Raw genomic sequence first — 22,370 nt, 5'->3', positions numbered from 1 at the left:
AGCAGAATGGACACGATGTCAAACATGATAACATTCAAGTGAATGGACACGATGTCAAACTGGGTATCGTTCAGGATAATGGACATGATATCGTTCAGGTGAAAGGACACGATATCAAACTGGGTATTGTTCAGGAGAATAGACACGATATCAAACAGGATATTGTTCAGGAGAATGGACACGATATCAAACTGGGTATCGTTCAGGAGAATGGACACGATATCAAACTGGGTATTCTTCAGGAGAATGGACACGATATCAAACTGGGTATCGTTCAGGAGAATGGACATGATATCGTTCAGGAGAATGGACACGATATCAAACACGATATTGATCAGGAGAATGGACACGATGTCAAACATGATATCATTCAAGTGAATGGACACGATGTCAAACTGGGTATTGTTCAGGAGAATGGACACGATATCAAACACGATATTGTTCAGGAGAATGGACACGATATCAAACTGGGTATCGTTCAGGAGAATGGACACGATATCAAACACGATACTGTTCAGGAGAATTGACACGATATCAAAAATGATATTGTTCAGGAGAATGGACAGGATATCAAACTGGGAATCGTACAGGAGAATGGACACGATATCATACTGGGTATCGTTCAGGAGAATGGGCATGATATCGTTCAGGGGAATGGACACGATATTAAACACGATATTGTTCAGGAGAATGGACACGATATCAAACTGGGTATCGTTCAGGAGAATGGACACGATATCAAACTGGGTATCGTTCAGGAGAATGGACATGATATCGTTCAGGAGAATGGACACGATGTCAAACAAGATATCGTTCAGGTGAATGGACACGATGTCAAACTGGGTATCGTTCAGGAGAATGGACATGATATCGTTCAGGTGAATGGACACAATATCAAAGACAATATCGTTCAGGAGAATGGACATGATATCAAACACGGTATCGTTCAGGAGAATGGACACGATGTCAAACACGACATTTGTTCAGGAGAATGGATATGATATCATTCCGGAGAATGGACATGATATCAAACAGGGTATCATTCAGGAGAATGGACACGATGTCAAACACGATATCGTTCAGGAGAATGGACATGATATCAAACACTATATCATTCAGGAGAATGGACATAATGTCAAACACGACATTTGTTCAGGAGAATGGATACGATATCATTCCGGAGAATGGACATGATATTAAGCTGGGTATCGTTCAGGAGAATGGACACTATGTCAAACAGGGTATCGTTCAGGAGAATGGACGTGATATCAAACACGACATTTGTTCAGGAGAATGGATACAATATCATTCCGGAGAATGGACATGATATCAAACAGTGAATCGTTCAGGAGAATGAACATGATATGTTCAGGAGAATGGATACAATATCGTTCAGGAGAATGGACACGATGTCAAACACGATATCATTCAGGTGATTGGACACGATGTCAAACTGGGTATCGTTCAGGAGAATGGACATGATATCGCTCAGGTGAATGGACACAATATCAAACACAATATCGTTCAGGAGAATGGACACGATATCAAACACGATATTGTTCAGGAGAATGGACACGATAACAAACTGGGTATCGTTCAGGAGAATGGAGATGATATCGTACAGGAGAATGGACACAATATCAAACACGATATTGTTCAGGAGAATGTACACGACATCGAACTGGGTATCGTTCAGGAGAATGGACACGATATCAAACTGGGTATCGTTCAGGAGAATGGACATGATAACGTTCAGGAGAATGGACACGAGATCAAACACAATATCGTTCAGGAGAATGGACACGATGTCAAACACGATAACATTCAGGTGAATGGACTCGATGTCAAACTGGGTATCGTTCAGGAGAATGGACATGATATCGTTCAGGAGAATGGACACAATGTCAAACACGATATCGTTCAGGTGAATGGACACGATGTCAAACTGGGTATCATTCAGGAGAATGGACATGATATCGTTCAGGTGAATGGACACGATATCAAACTGGGTATTGTTCAGGAGAATGGACACGATATCAAACACGATATTGTTCAGGAGAATGTACACAATATCAAACTGGGTATCGTTCAGGAGAATGGACACGATATCAAACTGGGTATTGTTCAGCAGAATGGACATGATATCGTTCAGGAGAATGGACACGTTATCAAACTGGGTATCGTTCAGGAGAATGGACACAATATCAAACTGTGTATCGTTCAGGAGAATGGACATGATATCGTTCAGGAGAATGGACACAATATCGTTCAGGAGAATGGACACGATGTCAAACATGATATCATTCAAGTGAATGGACACGATGTCAAACTGGGTATTGTTCAGGAGAATGGACATGATATCAAACACGATATTGTTCAGGAGAATGGACACGATATCAAACTGGGTATCGTTCAGGAGAATGGACACGATATCAAACTGGGTATTGTTCAGGAGAATGGACATGATATCGTTCAGGAGAATGGACACGATATCAAACACAATATCGTTCAGGAGAATGGACACGATATCAAACTGTGTATCGTTCAGGAGAATGGACATGATATCGTTCAGCGGAATGGACACAATGTCAAACATGATATCGTTCAGGTGAATGGACACGATGTCAAACTGGGTATCATTCAGGAGAATGGACATGATATCGTTCAGGAGAATGGACACGATGTCAAACACGATATCGTTCAGGTGAATGGACACGATGTCAAACTGGGTATCGTTCAGGAGAATGGACATGATATCGTTCAGGTGAATGGACACAATATCAAACACAATATCGTTCAGGAGAATGGACACGATATCAAACACGATATTGTTCAGGAGAATGGATATGATATCATTCCGGAGAATGGACATGATATCAAACAGGGTATCATTCAGGTGAATGGACACGATGTCAAACACGATATCGTTCAGGAGAATGGATATGATATCAAACACGATATCATTCAGGAGAATGGACATAATGTCAAACACGACATTTGTTCAGGAGAATGGATACGATATCATTCCGGAGAATGGACATGATATTAAACTGGGTATCGTTCAGGAGAATGGACACTATGTCAAACTGGGTATCGTTCAGGAGAATGGACGTGATATCAAACACGGTATCATTCAGGCGAATGGACACGATGTCAAACATGACATTTGTTCAGGAGAATGGTCACAATGTCAAACACGACATTTGTTCAGGAGAATGGATATGATATCATTCCGGAGAATGGACATTATATCACACCGGGTATCAATGAGGAGAATGGACACGATATCAAACAGGGTATCGTTCAGGAGAATGGACACAATATCAAACTGGGTATCATTCAGGAGAATGGACATAATGTCAAACACGACATTTGTTCAGGAGAATGGATACAATATCATTCCGGAGAATGGACATGATATCAAACAGGGTATCGTTCAGGAGAATGAACATGATATCGTTCAGGAGAATGGACATGACATCGTTCAGCCGAATGGACACGATGTCAAACACGATATCGTTCAGGTAAATGGAAACGATGTCAAACAGGGTATCGTTCAGGAGAATGGACATGATATCGTTCAGGTGAATGGACACAATATCAAACACAATATCGTTCAGGAGAATGGACACGATATCAAATACGATATTGTTCAGGAGAATGGACACGATATCAAACTGGGAATCGTTCAGGAGAATGGACACGATATCAAACTGGGTATCATTCAGGAGAATGGACATGATATCGTTCAGGAGAATGGACACGATATCAAACTGGGTATCGTTCAGGAGAATGGACATGATATCGTTCAGGTGAATGGACACAATATCAAACACAATATCGTTCAGGAGAATGGACACGATATCAAACACGATATTGTTCAGGAGAATGGACACGATATCAAAAATGATATTGTTCAGGAGAATGGACAGGATATCAAACTAGGAATCGTACAGGAGAATGGACACGATATCAAACTGGGTATCGTTCAGGAGAATGGACATGATATCGTTCAGGAGAATGGACACGATATCAAACTGGGTATCGTTCAGGAGAATGGACATGATATCGTTCAGGAGAATGGACATGATATCAAACACAATATCGTTCAGGAGAATGGACACGATGTCAAACACGATATCATTCAGGTGAATGGACACGAGGTCAAACTGGTTATCGTTCAGGAGAATGGACATGATATCGTTTAGGAGAATGGACACAATGTCAAACACGATATCGTTCAGTTGAATGGACTCGATGTCAAACTGGGTATCATTCAGGATAATGGACATGATATCGTTCAGGTGAATGGACGCGATATCAAACGGGGTATTGTTCAGGAGAATGGACACGATATCAAACTTGGTATCGTTCAGGAGAATGGACACGATATCAAACTGGGTATCATTCAGGAGAATGGACATGATATCGTTCAGGAGAATGGACACAATATCGTTCAGGAGAATGGACACAATGTTAAACATGATAACATTCAAGTGAATGGACACGATGTCAAACTGGGTATCGTTCAGGATAATGGACATGATATCGTTCAGGTGAATGGACACGATATCAAACTGGGTATTGTTCAGGAGAATAGACACGATATCAAACAGGATATTGTTCAGGAGATTGGACACGATATCAAACTGTGTATCGTTCAGGAGAATGGACACGATATCAAACTGGGTATTCTTCAGGAGAATGGACATGATATCGTTCAGGAGAATGGACACGATATCAAACTGGGTATCGTTCAGGAGAATGGATACAATATCATTCCTGAGAATGGACATGATATCAAACAGGGTATCGTTCAGGAGAATGAACATGATATCGTTCAGGAGAATGGACGCAATATCGTTCAGGAGAATGGACACGATGTCAAACACGATATCATTCAGGTGAATGGACACGATGTCAAACTGGGTATCATTCAGGAGAATGGACATGATATCGTTCAGGAGAATGGACACGATGTCAAACACGATATCGTTCAGGTGAATGGACACGATGTCAAACTGGGTATCGTTCAGGAGAATGGACATGATATCGTTCAGGTGAATGGACACAATATCAAACACAATATCGTTCAGGAGAATGGACACGATATCAAACACGAAATTGTTCAGGAGAATGGACACGATATCAAAAATGATATTGTTCAGGAGAATGGACAGGATATCAAACTGGGAATCGTACAGGAGAATGGACACGATATCAAACTGGGTATCGTTCAGGAGAATGGACATGATATCGTTCAGGAGAATGGACACAATATCAAATACGATATTGTTCAGGAGAATGGACACGATATCAAACTGCGTATCGTTCAGGAGAATGGACACGATATCAAACTGGGTATCGTTCAGGAGAATGGACATGATATCGTTCAGGTGAATGGACGCGATATCAAACGGGGTATTGTTCAGGAGAATGGACACGATATCAAACTTGGTATCATTCAGGAGAATGGACACGATATCAAACTGTGTATCATTCAGGAGAATGGACATGATATCGTTAAGGAGAATGGACACAATATCGTTCAGGAGAATGGACACGATGTGAAACATGATATCATTCAAGTGAATGGACACGATGTCAAACTGGGTATCGTTCAGGATAATGGACATGATATCGTTCAGGTGAATGGACACGATATCAAACTGGGTATTGTTCAGGAGAATGGACATGATATCAAACACGATATTGTTCAGGAGAATGGACACGATATCAAACTGGGTATCGTTCAGGAGAATGGACACGATATCAAACTGGGTATTGTTCAGGAGAATGGACATGATATCGTTCAGGAGAATGGACACGATATCAAACACAATATCGTTCAGGAGAATGGACACGATGTCAAACACGATATCATTAAGGTGAATGGACACGATGTCAAACTGTGTATCGTTCAGGAGAATGGACATGATATCGTTCAGCGGAATGGACACAATATCAAACATGATATCGTTCAGGTGAATGGACACGATGTCAAACTGGGTATCATTCAGGAGAATGGACATGATATCGTTCAGGAGAATGGACACGATGTCAAACACGATATCGTTCAGGTGAATGGACACGATGTCAAACTGGGTATCGTTCAGGAGAATGGACATGATATCGTTCAGGTGAATGGACACAATATCAAACACAATATCGTTCAGGAGAATGGACACGATATCAAACACGATATTGTTCAGGAGAATGGATATGATATCATTCCGGAGAATGGACATGATATCAAACAGGGTATCATTCAGGAGAATGGACACGATGTCAAACACGATATCGTTCAGGAGAATGGATATGATATCAAACACGATATCATTCAGGAGAATGGACATAATGTCAAACACGACATTTGTTCAGGAGAATGGATACGATATCATTCCGGAGAATGGACATGATATTAAACTGGGTATCGTTCAGGAGAATGGACACTATGTCAAACTGTGTATCGTTCAGGAGAATGGACGTGAAAATCAAACACGGTATCATTCAGGCGAATGGACACGATGTCAAACATGACATTTGTTCAGGAGAATGGACACAATGTCAAACACGACATTTGTTCAGGAGAATGGATATGATATCATTCCGGAGAATGGACATTATATCAAACAGGGTATCATTCAGGAGAATGGACACGATATCAAACAGGGTATCGTTCAGGAGAATGGACACAATATCAAACTGGGTATCATTCAGGAGAATGGACATAATGTCAAACACGACATTTGTTCAGGAGAATGGATACAATATCATTCCGGAGAATGGACATGATATCAAACAGGGTATCGTTCAGGAGAATGAACATGATATCGTTCAGGAGAATGGACATGACATCGTTCAGCCGAATGGACACGATGTCAAACACGATATCGATCAGGTAAATGGACACGATGTCAAACAGGGTATCGTTCAGGAGAATGGACATGATATCGTTCAGGTGAATGGACACAATATCAAACACAATATCGTTCAGGAGAATGGACACGATATCAAATATGATATTGTTCAGGAGAATGGACACGATTTCAAACTGGGAATCGTTCAGGAGAATGGACACGATATCAAACTGGGTATCATTCAGGAGAATGGACATAATGTCAAACACGACATTTGTTCAGGAGAATGAATACAATATCATTCCTGAGAATAGACATGATATCAAACAGGGTATCGTTCAGGAGAATGAACATGATAACATTCAGGAGAATGGACACAATATCGTTCAGGAGAATGGACACGATGTCAAACACGATATCATTCAGGTGAATGGACACGATGTCAAACTGGGTATCATTCAGGAGAATGGACATGATATCGTTCAGGAGAATGGACACGATGTCAAACTGGGTATCGTTCAGGAGAATGGACATGATATCGTTCAGGAGAATGGACACGATATCAAACACAATATCGTTCAGGAGAATGGACTCGATGTCAAACACGATATCATTCAGGTGAATGGACACGATGTCAAACTGGTTATCGTTCAGGAGAATGGACATGATATCGTTCAGGAGAATGGACACAATGTCAAACACGATATCGTTCAGTTGAATGGACTCGATGTCAAACTGGGTATCATTCAGGATAATGGACATGATATCGTTCAGGTGAATGGACGCGATATCAAACGGGGTATTGTTCAGGAGAATGGACACGATATCAAACTTGGTATCGTTCAGGAGAATGGACACGATATCAAACTGGGTATCATTCAGGAGAATGGACATGATATCGTTCAGGAGAATGGACACAATATCGTTCAGGAGAATGGACACAATGTTAAACATGATAACATTCAAGTGCATGGACACGATGTCAAACTGGGTATCGTTCAGGATAATGGACATGATATCGTTCAGGTGAATGGACACGATATCAAACTGGGTATTGTTCAGGAGAATGGACACGATATCAAACTGGGTATCGTTCAGGAGAATGGACACGATATCAAACTGGGTATCGTTCAGGAGAATGGACATGATATCGTTCAGGAGAATGGACACGATATCAAACAGAATATCGTTCATGAGAATGGACACGATGTCAAAACGATATCATTCAGGTGAATGGACACGATGTCAAACTGGGTATCGTTCAGGAGAATGGACATGATATCGTTCAGGAGAATGGACACGATATCAAACACGATATTGTTCAGGAGAATGGACACGATATCAAACTGGGTATTGTTCAGGAGAATGGACATGATATCGTTCAGGAGAATGGACACGATATCAAACACAATATCGTTCAGGAGAATGGACACGATGTCAAACACGATATCATTCAGGTGAATGGACACGATGTCAAACTGTGTATCGTTCAGGAGAATGGACATGATATCGTTCAGCGGAATGGACACAATGTCAAACATGATATCGTTCAGGTGAATGGACACGATGTCAAACTGGGTATCATTCAGGAGAATGGACATGATATCGTTCAGGAGAATGGACACGATGTCAAACACGATATCGTTCAGGTGAATGGACACGATGTCAAACTGGGTATCGTTCAGGAGAATGGACATGATATCGTTCAGGTGAATGGACACAATATCAAACACAATATCGTTCAGGAGAATGGACACGATATCAAACACGATATTGTTCAGGAGAATGGATATGATATCATTCCGGAGAATGGACATGATATCAAACAGGGTATCATTCAGGTGAATGGACACGATGTCAAACACGATATCGCTCAGGAGAATGGATATGATATCAAACACGATATCATTCAGGAGAATGGACATAATGTCAAACACGACATTTGTTCAGGAGAATGGATACGATATCATTCCGGAGAATGGACATGATATTAAACTGGGTATCGTTCTGGAGAATGGACACTATGTCAAACTGGGTATCGTTCTGGAGAATGGACGTGATATCAAACACGGTATCATTCAGGCGAATGGACACGATGTCAAACATAACATTTGTTCAGGAGAATGGACACAATGTCAAACACGACATTTGTTCAGGAGAATGGATATGATATCATTCCGGAGAATGGACATTATATCACACCGGGTATCATTGAGGAGAATGGACACGATATCAAACAGGGTATCGTTCAGGAGAATGGACACAATATCAAACTGGGTATCATTCAGGAGAATGGACATAATGTCAAACACGACATTTGTTCAGGAGAATGGATACAATATCATTCCGGAGAATGGACATGATATCAAACAGGGTATCGTTCAGGAGAATGAACATGATATCGTTCAGGAGAATGGACATGACATCGTTCAGCCGAATGGACACGATGTCAAACACGATATCGTTCAGGTAAATGGAAACGATGTCAAACAGGGTATCGTTCAGGAGAATGGACATGATATCGTTCAGGTGAATGGACACAATATCAAACACAATATCGTTCAGGAGAATGGACACGATATCAAATACGATATTGTTCAGGAGAATGGACACGATATCAAACTGGGAATCGTTCAGGAGAATGGACACGATATCAAACTGGGTATCATTCAGGAGAATGGACATGATATCGTTCAGGAGAATGGACACGATATCAAACTGGGTATCGTTCAGGAGAATGGACATGATATCGTTCAGGTGAATGGACACAATATCAAACACAATATCGTTCAGGAGAATGGACACGATATCAAACACGATATTGTTCAGGAGAATGGACACGATATCAAAAATGATATTGTTCAGGAGAATGGACAGGATATCAAACTAGGAATCGTACAGGAGAATGGACACGATATCAAACTGGGTATCGTTCAGGAGAATGGACATGATATCGTTCAGGAGAATGGACACGATATCAAACTGGGTATCGTTCAGGAGAATGGACATGATATCGTTCAGGAGAATGGACACGATATCAAACACAATATCGTTCAGGAGAATGGACACGATGTCAAACACGATATCATTCAGGTGAATGGACACGAGGTCAAACTGGTTATCGTTCAGGAGAATGGACATGATATCGTTTAGGAGAATGGACACAATGTCAAACACGATATCGTTCAGTTGAATGGACTCGATGTCAAACTGGGTATCATTCAGGATAATGGACATGATATCGTTCAGGTGAATGGACGCGATATCAAACGGGGTATTGTTCAGGAGAATGGACACGATATCAAACTTGGTATCGTTCAGGAGAATGGACACGATATCAAACTGGGTATCATTCAGGAGAATGGACATGATATCGTTCAGGAGAATGGACACAATATCGTTCAGGAGAATGGACACAATGTTACACATGATAACATTCAAGTGAATGGACACGATGTCAAACTGGGTATCGTTCAGGATAATGGACATGATATCGTTCAGGTGAATGGACACGATATCAAACTGGGTATTGTTAAGGAGAATAGACACGATATCAAACAGGATATTGTTCAGGAGATTGGACACGATATCAAACTGTGTATCGTTCAGGAGAATGGACACGATATCAAACTGGGTATTCTTCAGGAGAATGGACATGATATCGTTCAGGAGAATGGACACGATATCAAACTGGGTATCGTTCAGGAGAATGGACACGATATCAAACTGGGTATCATTCAGGAGAATGGACATAATGTCAAACACGACATTTGTTCAGGAGAATGGATACAATATCATTCCTGAGAATGGACATGATATCAAACAGGGTATCGTTCAGGAGAATGAACATGATATCGTTCAGGAGAATGGACGCAATATCGTTCAGGAGAATAGACACGATGTCAAACACGATATCATTCAGGTGAATGGACACGATGTCAAACTGGGTATCATTCAGGAGAATGGACATGATATCGTTCAGGAGAATGGACACGATGTCAAACACGATATCGTTCAGGTGAATGGACACGATGTCAAACTGGGTATCGTTCAGGAGAATGGACATGATATCGTTCAGGTGAATGGACACAATATCAAACACAATATCGTTCAGGAGAATGGACACGATATCAAACACGAAATTGTTCAGGAGAATGGACACGATATCAAAAATGATATTGTTCAGGAGAATGGACAGGATATCAAACTGGGAATCGTACAGGAGAATGGACACGATATCAAACTGGGTATCGTTCAAGAGAATGGACATGATATCGTTCAGGTGAATGGACGCGATATCAAACGGGGTATTGTTCAGGAGAATGGACACGATATCAAACTTGGTATCATTCAGGAGAATGGACACGATATCAAACTGTGTATCATTCAGGAGAATGGACATGATATCGTTAAGGAGAATGGACACAATATCGTTCAGGAGAATGGACACGATGTGAAACATGATATCATTCAAGTGAATGGACACGATGTCAAACTGGGTATCGTTCAGGATAATGGACATGATATCGTTCAGGTGAATGGACACGATATCAAACTGGGTATTGTTCAGGAGAATGGACATGATATCAAACACGATATTGTTCAGGAGAATGGACACGATATCAAACTGGGTATCGTTCAGGAGAATGGACACGATATCAAACTGGGTATTGTTCAGGAGAATGGACATGATATCGTTCAGGAGAATGGACACGATATCAAACACAATATCGTTCAGGAGAATGGACACGATGTCAAACACGATATCATTCAGGTGAATGGACACGATGTCAAACTGTGTATCGTTCAGGAGAATGGACATGATATCGTTCAGCGGAATGGACACAATATCAAACATGATATCGTTCAGGTGAATGGACACGATTTCAAACTGGGTATCATTCAGGAGAATGGACATGATATCGTTCAGGAGAATGGACACGATGTCAAACACGATATCGTTCAGGTGAATGGACACGATGTCAAACTGGGTATCGTTCAGGAGAATGGACATGATATCGTTCAGGTGAATGGACACAATATCAAACACAATATCGTTCAGGAGAATGGACACGATATCAAACACGATATTGTTCAGGAGAATGGATATGATATCATTCCGGAGAATGGACATGATATCAAACAGGGTATCATTCAGGAGAATGGACACGATGTCAAACACGATATCGTTCAGGAGAATGGATATGATATCAAACACGATATCATTCAGGAGAATGGACATAATGTCAAACACGACATTTGTTCAGGAGAATGGATACGATATCATTCCGGAGAATGGACATGATATTAAACTGGGTATAGTTCAGGCGAATGGACACGATGTCAAACATGACATTTGTTCAGGAGAATGGACACAATGTCAAACACGACATTTGTTCAGGAGAATGGATATGATATCATTCCGGAGAATGGACATTATATCAAACAGGGTATCATTCAGGAGAATGGACACGATATCAAACAGGGTATCGTTCAGGAGAATGGACACAATATCAAACTGGGTATCATTCAGGAGAATGGACATAATGTCAAACACGACATTTGTTCAGGAGAATGGATACAATATCATTCCGGAGAATGGACATGATATCAAACAGGGTATCGTTCAGGAGAATGAACATGATATCGTTCAGGAGAATGGACATGACATCGTTCAGCGAATGGACACGATGTCAAACACGATATCGATCAGGTAAATGGACACGATGTCAAACAGGGTATCGTTCAGGAGAATGGACATGATATCGTTCAGGTGAATGGACACAATATCAAACACAATATCGTTCAGGAGAATGGACACGATATCAAATATGATATTGTTCAGGAGAATGGACACGATTTCAAACTGGGAATCGTTCAGGAGAATGGACACGATGTCAAACTGGGTATCATTCAGGAGAATGGACATAATGTCAAACACGACATTTGTTCAGGAGAATGAATACAATATCATTCCTGAGAATAGACATGATATCAAACAGGGTATCGTTCAGGAGAATGAACATGATATCATTCAGGAGAATGGACACAATATCGTTCAGGAGAATGGACACGATGTCAAACACGATATCATTCAGGTGAATGGACACGATGTCAAACTGTGTATCATTCAGGAGAATGGACATGATATCGTTCAGGAGAATGGACACGATGTCAAACTGGGTATCGTTCAGGAGAATGGACATGATATCGTTCAGGAGAATGGACACGATATCAAACACAATATCGTTCAGGAGAATGGACTCGATGTCAAACACGATATCATTCAGGTGAATGGACACGATGTCAAACTGGTTATCGTTCAGCAGAATGGACATGATATCGTTCAGGAGAATGGACACAATGTCAAACACGATATCGTTCAGTTGAATGGACTCGATGTCAAACTGGGTATCATTCAGGATAATGGACATGATATCGTTCAGGTGAATGGACGCGATATCAAACGGGGTATTGTTCAGGAGAATGGACACGATATCAAACTTGGTATCGTTCAGGAGAATGGACACGATATCAAACTGGGTATCATTCAGGAGAATGGACATGATATCGTTCAGGAGAATGGACACAATATCGTTCAGGAGAATGGACACAATGTTAAACATGATAACATTCAAGTGCATGGACACGATGTCAAACTGGGTATCGTTCAGGATAATGGACATGATATCGTTCAGGTGAATGGACACGATATCAAACTGGGTATTGTTCAGGAGAATAGACACGATATCAAACAGGATATTGTTCAGGAGATTGGACACGATATCAAACTGTGTATCGTTCAGGAGAATGGACACGATATCAAACTGGGTATCGTTCAGGAGAATGGACACGATATCAAACTGGGTATCATTCAGGAGAATGGACATAATGTCAAACATGAGATTTGTTCAGGAGAATGGATACAGTATCATTCCTGAGAATGGACATGATATCAAACACGGTATCGTTCAGGAGAATGAACATGATATCGTTCAGGAGAATGGACGCAATATCGTTCAGGAGAATGGACACGATGTCAAACACGATATCATTCAGGTGAATGGACACGATGTCAAACTGGGTATCATTCAGGAGAATGGACATGATATCGTTCAGGAGAATGGACACGATGTCAAACACGATATCGTTCAGGTGAATGGACACGATGTCAAACTGGGTATCGTTCAGGAGAATGGACATGATATCATTCAGGTGAATGGACACAATATCAAACACAATATCGTTCAGGAGAATGGACACGATATCAAAAACGAAATTGTTCAGGAGAATGGACACGATATCAAAAATGATATTGTTCAGGAGAATGGACAGGATATCAAACTGGGAATCGTACAGGAGAATGGACACGATATCAAACTGGGTATCGTTCAGGAGAATGGACATGATATCGTTCAGGAGAATGGACACGATATCAAACACGATATTGTTCAGGAGAATGGACACGATATCAAACTGGGTATCGTTCAGGAGAATGGACACGATATCAAACTGGGTATCGTTCAGGAGAATGGACATGATATCGTTCAGGAGAATGGACACGATATCAAACAGAATATCGTTCATGAGAATGGACACGATGTCAAAACGATATCATTCAGGTGAATGGACACGATGTCAAACTGGGTATCGTTCAGGAGAATGGACATGATATCGTTCAGGAGAATGGACACGATATCAAACACGATATTGTTCAGGAGAATGGACACGATATCAAACTGGGTATCGTTCAGGAGAATGGATATGATATCATTCCGGAGAATGGACATTATATCAAACAGGGTATCATTCAGGAGAATGGACACGATATCAAACAGGGTATCGTTCAGGAGAATGGACACAATATCAAACTGGGTATCATTCAGGAGAATGGACATAATGTCAAACACGACATTTGTTCAGGAGAATGGATACAATATCATTCCGGAGAATGGACATGATATCAAACAGGGTATCGTTCAGGAGAATGAACATGATATCGTTCAGGAGAATGGACATGACATCGTTCAGCCGAATGGACACGATGTCAAACACGATATCGATCAGGTAAATGGACACGATGTCAAACAGGGTATCGTTCAGGAGAATGGACATGATATCGTTCAGGTGAATGGACACAATATCAAACACAATATCGTTCAGGAGAATGGACACGATATCAAATATGATATTGTTCAGGAGAATGGACACGATTTCAAACTGGGAATCGTTCAGGAGAATGGACACGATATCAAACTGGGTATCATTCAGGAGAATGGACATAATGTCAAACACGACATTTGTTCAGGAGAATGAATACAATATCATTCCTGAGAATAGACATGATATCAAACAGGGTATCGTTCAGGAGAATGAACATGATATCATTCAGGAGAATGGACACAATATCGTTCAGGAGAATGGACACGATGTCAAACACGATATCATTCAGGTGAATGGACACGATGTCAAACTGGGTATCATTCAGGAGAATGGACATGATATCGTTCAGGAGAATGGACACGACGTCAAACACGATATCGTTCAGGTGAATGGACACGATGTCAAACTGGGTATCGTTCAGGAGAATGGACATGATATCGTTCAGGTGAATGGACACAATATCAAACACAATATCGTTCAGCAGAATGGACACGATATCAAACACGATATTGTTCAGGAGAATGGACACGATATCAAAAATGATATTGTTCAGGAGAATGGACAGGATATCAAACTGGGAATCGTACAGGAGAATGGACACGATATCAAACTGGGTATCGTTCAGGAGAATGGACATGATATCGTTCAGGAGAATGCACACGATATCAAACACGATATTGTTCAAGAGAATGGACACGATATCAAACTGGGTATCGTTCAGGGGAATGGACACGATATCAAACTGGGTATCGTTCAGGAGAATGGACATGATATCGTTCAGGAGAATGGACACAATATCGTTCAGGAGAATGGACACAATGTTAAACATGATAACATTCAAGTGAATGGACACGATGTCAAACTGGGTATCGTTCAGGATAATGGACATGATATCGTTCAGGTGAATGGACACGATATCAAACTGGGTATTGTTCAGGAGAATAGACACGATATCAAACAGGATATTGTTCAGGAGAATGGACACGATATCAAACTGTGTATCGTTCAGGAGATTGGACACGATATCAAACTGGGTATTCTTCAGGAGAATGGACATGATATCGTTCAGGAGAATTGACACGATATCAAACTGGGTATCGTTCAGGAGAATGGACACGATATCAAACTGGGTATCATTCAGGAGAATGGACATAATGTCAAACACGACATTTGTTCAGGAGAATGGATACAATATGATTCCTGAGAATGGACATGATATCAAACAGGGTATCGTTCAGGAGAATGAACATTATATCGTTCAGGAGAATGGACGCAATATCGTTCAGGAGAATGGACACGATGTCAAACACGATATCATTCAGGTGAATGGACACGATGTCAAACTGGGTATCATTCAGGAGAATGGACATGATATCGTTCAGGAGAATGGACACGACGTCAAACACGATATCGTTCAGGTGAATGGACACGATGTCAGACTGGGTATCGTTCAGGAGAATGGACATGATATCGTTCAGGTGAATGGACACAATATCAAACACAATATCGTTCAGGAGAATGGACACGATATCAAACACGATATTGTTCAGGAGAATGGACACGATATCAAAAATGATATTGTTCAGGAGAATGGACAGGATATCAAACTGGGAATCGTACAGGAGAATGGACACGATATCAAACTGGGTATCGTTCAGGAGAATGGACATGATATCGTTCAGGAGAATGGACACGATATCAAACACGATATTGTTCAGGAGAATGGACACGATATCAAACTGGGTATCGTTCAGGAGAATGGACATGATATCGTTCAGGTGAATGGACGCGATATCAAACGGGGTATTGTTCAGGAGAATGGACACAATGTCAAACATGATATCGTTCAGGAGAATGGACACAATGTCAAACACGATATCGTTCAGTTGAATTGACACGATATCAAACTTGGTATCATTCAGGAGAATGGACACGATATCAAACTGGGTATCATTCAGGAGAATGGACATGATATCGTTCTGGAGAATGGACACAATATCGTTCAGGAGAATGGACACAATGTCAAACATGATAACATTCAAGTGAATGGACACGATGTCAAACTGGGTATCGTTCAGGATAATGGACATGATATCGTTCAGGTGAATGGACACGATATCAAACTGGGTATTGTTCAGGAGAATGGACATGATATCGTTCAGGAGAATGGACACAATGTCAAACACGATATCGTTCAGCTGAATGGACACGATGTCAAACTGGGTATCATTCAGGAGAATGGACATAATGTCAAACACGACGTTTGTTCAGGAGAATGGATACAATATCATTCCTGAGAATGGACATGATATCAAACAGGGTATCGTTCAGGAGAATGAACATTATATCGTTCAGGAGAATGGACGCAATATCGTTCAGGAGAATGGACACGATGTCAAACACGATATCATTCAGGTGAATGGACACGATGTCAAACTGGGTATCATTCAGGAGAATGGACATGATATCGTTCAGGAGAATGGACACGATGTCAAACACGATATCGTTCAGGTGAATGGACACGATGTCAAACTGGGTATCGTTCAGGAGAATGGACATGATATCGTTCAGGTGAATGGACACAATATCAAACACAATATCGTTCAGGAGAATGGACACGATATCAAACACGATATTGTTCAGGAGAATGGACACGATATCAAACTGGGTATCGTTCAGGAGAATGGACACGATATCAAACTGGGTATCGTTCAGGAGAATGGACATGATATCGTTCAGGAGAATGGACAGGATATCAAATACAATATCGTTCAGGAGAATGGACACAATATGGTTCAGGAGAATGGACACAATGTCAAACATGATAACATTCAAGTGAATGGACACGATGTCAAACTGGGTATCGTTCAGGATAATGGACATGATATCGTTCAGGTGAATGGACACGATATCAAACTGGGTATTGTTCAGGAGAATGGACACGATATCAAACTGGGTATCGTTCAGGAGAATGGACACGATATCAAACTGGGTATTGTTCAGGTGAGTGGACATGATATCGTTCAGGAGAATGGACACGATATCAAACAGAATATCGTTCAGGAGAATGGACACAATATCAAACTGGGTATCATTCAGGAGAATGGACATAATGTCAAACACGACATTTTGTTCAGGAGAATGGATACAATATCATTCCAGAGAATGGACATGATATCAAACAGGGTATCGTTCAGGAGAATGAACATGATATCGTTCAGGAGAATGGACACAATATCGTTCAGGAGAATGGACACGATGTCAAACACGATATCATTCAGGTGAATGGACACGATGTCAAACTGGGTGTCGTTCAGGAGAATGGACATGATATCGTTCAGGTGAATGGACACAATATCAAACACAATATCGTTCAGGAGAATGGACACGATATCAATCACGATATTGTTCAGGAGAATGGACACGATATCAAACTGGATATCGTTCAGGAGAATGGACACGATATCAAAAACGATATTGTTCAGGAGAATGGACACGATATCAAACTGGGAATCGTTCAGGAGAAAGGACACGATATCAAACTGGGTATCGTTCAGGAGAATGGACATGATATCGTTCAGGAGAATGACCACGATATCAAACACGATATTGATCAGGAGAATGGACACGATATCAAACATCGTATCGTTCAGGAGAATGGACACGATAGCAAACTGGGTATCGTTCAGGAGAATGGACATGATATCGTTCAGGAGAATGGACACGATGTCAAACACGATATCGTTCAGATGAATGGACACGATGTCAAACTGGGTATCATTCAGGAGAATGGACATGATATCGTTCAGGTGAATGGACACAATATCAAACACAATATCGTTCAGGAGAATGGACACGATATCAAACACGATATTGTTCAGGAGAATGGACACGATATCAAACTGGGTATCGTTCAGGATAATGGACATGATATCGTTCAGGAGAATGGACACGATATCAAACTGGGTATTCTTCAGGAGAATGGACATGATATCGTTCAGGAGAATGGACACGATATCAAACTGGGTATCGTTCAGGAGAATGGACACGATATCAAACTGGGTATCGTTCAGGAGAATGAACATGATATCGTTCAGGAGAATGGACGCAATATCGTTCAGGAGAATGGACACGATGTCAAACACGATATCATTCAGGTGAATGGACACGATGTCAAACTGGGTATCATTCAGGAGAATGGACATGATATCGTTCAGGAGAATGGACACGATGTCAAACACGATATCGTTCAGGTGATTGGACACGATGTCAAACTGGGTATCGTTCAGGAGAATGGACATGATATCGTTCAGGTGAATGGACACATTATCAAACACAATATCATTTAGGAGAATGGACACGATATCAAACACGATATTGTTCAGGACAATGGACACGATATCAAAAATGATATTGTTCAGGAGAATGGACAGGATATCAAACTGGGAATCGTACAGGAGAATGGACACGATATCAAACTGGGTATCGTTCAGGAGAATGGACATGATATCGTTCAGGAGAATGGACACGATATCAAACACGATATTGTTCAGGAGAATGGACACGATATCAAACTGGGTATCGTTCAGGAGAATGGACACGATATCAAACTGGGTATCGTTCAGGAGAATGGACATGATATCGTTCAGGAGAATGGACACGATATCAAACACAATATCGTTCAGGAGGATGGACACGATGTCAAACACGATATCATTCAGGAGAATGGACACGATATCAAACTGGGTATCATTCAGGAGAATGGACATGATATCGTTCTGGAGAATGGACACAATATCGTTCAGGAGAATGGACACAATGTCAAACATGATAACATTCAAGTGAATGGACACGATGTCAAACTGGGTATCGTTCAGGATAATGGACATGATATCGTTCAGGTGAATGGACACGATATCAAACTGGGTATTGTTCAGGAGAATGGACATGATATCGTTCAGGAGAATGGACACAATGTCAAACACGATATCGTTCAGCTGAATGGACACGATGTCAAACTGGGTATCATTCAGGAGAATGGACATAATGTCAAACACGACGTTTGTTCAGGAGAATGGATACAATATCATTCCTGAGAATGGACATGATATCAAACAGGGTATCGTTCAGGAGAATGAACATTATATCGTTCAGGAGAATGGACGCAATATCGTTCAGGAGAATGGACACGATGTCAAACACGATATCATTCAGGTGAATGGACACGATGTCAAACTGGGTATCATTCAGGAGAATGGACATGATATCGTTCAGGAGAATGGACACGATGTCAAACACGATATCGTTCAGGTGAATGGACACGATGTCAAACTGGGTATCGTTCAGGAGAATGGACATGATATCGTTCAGGTGAATGGACACAATATCAAACACAATATCGTTCAGGAGAATAGACACGATATCAAACACGATATTGTTCAGGAGAATGGACACGATATCAAAAATGATATTGTTCAGGAGAATGGACAGGATATCAAACTGGGAATCGTACAGGAGAATGGACACGATATCAAACTGGGTATCGTTCAGGAGAATGGACATGATATCGTTCAGGAGAATGGACACGATATCAAACACGATATTGTTCAGGAGAATGGACACGATATCAAACTGGGTATCGTTCAGGAGAATGGACACGATATCAAACTGGGTATCGTTCAGGAGAATGGACATGATATCGTTCAGGAGAATGGACAGGATATCAAATACAATATCGTTCAGGAGAATGGACACAATATGGTTCAGGAGAATGGACACAATGTCAAACATGATAACATTCAAGTGAATGGACACGATGTCAAACTGGGTATCGTTCAGGATAATGGACATGATATCGTTCAGGTGAATGGACACGATATCAAACTGGGTATTGTTCAGGAGAATGGACACGATATCAAACTGGGTATCGTTCAGGAGAATGGACACGATATCAAACTGGGTATTGTTCAGGTGAGTGGACATGATATCGTTCAGGAGAATGGACACGATATCAAACAGAATATCGTTCAGGAGAATGGACACAATATCAAACTGGGTATCATTCAGGAGAATGGACATAATGTCAAACACGACATTTTGTTCAGGAGAATGGATACAATATCATTCCAGAGAATGGACATGATATCAAACAGGGTATCGTTCAGGAGAATGAACATGATATCGTTCAGGAGAATGGACACAATATCGTTCAGGAGAATGGACACGATGTCAAACACGATATCATTCAGGTGAATGGACACGATGTCAAACTGGGTGTCGTTCAGGAGAATGGACATGATATCGTTCAGGTGAATGGACACAATATCAAACACAATATCGTTCAGGAGAATGGACACGATATCAATCACGATATTGTTCAGGAGAATGGACACGATATCAAACTGGATATCGTTCAGGAGAATGGACACGATATCAAAAACGATATTGTTCAGGAGAATGGACACGATATCAAACTGGGAATCGTTCAGGAGAAAGGACACGATATCAAACTGGGTATCGTTCAGGAGAATGGACATGATATCGTTCAGGAGAATGACCACGATATCAAACACGATATTGATCAGGAGAATGGACACGATATCAAACATCGTATCGTTCAGGAGAATGGACACGATAGCAAACTGGGTATCGTTCAGGAGAATGGACATGATATCGTTCAGGAGAATGGACACGATGTCAAACACGATATCGTTCAGATGAATGGACACGATGTCAAACTGGGTATCATTCAGGAGAATGGACATGATATCGTTCAGGTGAATGGACACAATATCAAACACAATATCGTTCAGGAGAATGGACACGATATCAAACACGATATTGTTCAGGAGAATGGACACGATATCAAACTGGGTATCGTTCAGGATAATGGACATGATATCGTTCAGGAGAATGGACACGATATCAAACTGGGTATTCTTCAGGAGAATGGACATGATATCGTTCAGGAGAATGGACACGATATCAAACTGGGTATCGTTCAGGAGAATGGACACGATATCAAACTGGGTATCGTTCAGGAGAATGAACATGATATCGTTCAGGAGAATGGACGCAATATCGTTCAGGAGAATGGACACGATGTCAAACACGATATCATTCAGGTGAATGGACACGATGTCAAACTGGGTATCATTCAGGAGAATGGACATGATATCGTTCAGGAGAATGGACACGATGTCAAACACGATATCGTTCAGGTGATTGGACACGATGTCAAACTGGGTATCGTTCAGGAGAATGGACATGATATCGTTCAGGTGAATGGACACATTATCAAACACAATATCATTTAGGAGAATGGACACGATATCAAACACGATATTG

This window comes from Mobula birostris, chromosome 5 (genome assembly GCF_030028105.1).
Source record: "Mobula birostris isolate sMobBir1 chromosome 5, sMobBir1.hap1, whole genome shotgun sequence".
NCBI lineage: Eukaryota > Metazoa > Chordata > Chondrichthyes > Myliobatiformes > Myliobatidae > Mobula > Mobula birostris.
The sequence above is the reverse complement of the archived record's forward strand: the minus strand, read 5'-3'. Positions refer to the sequence as shown.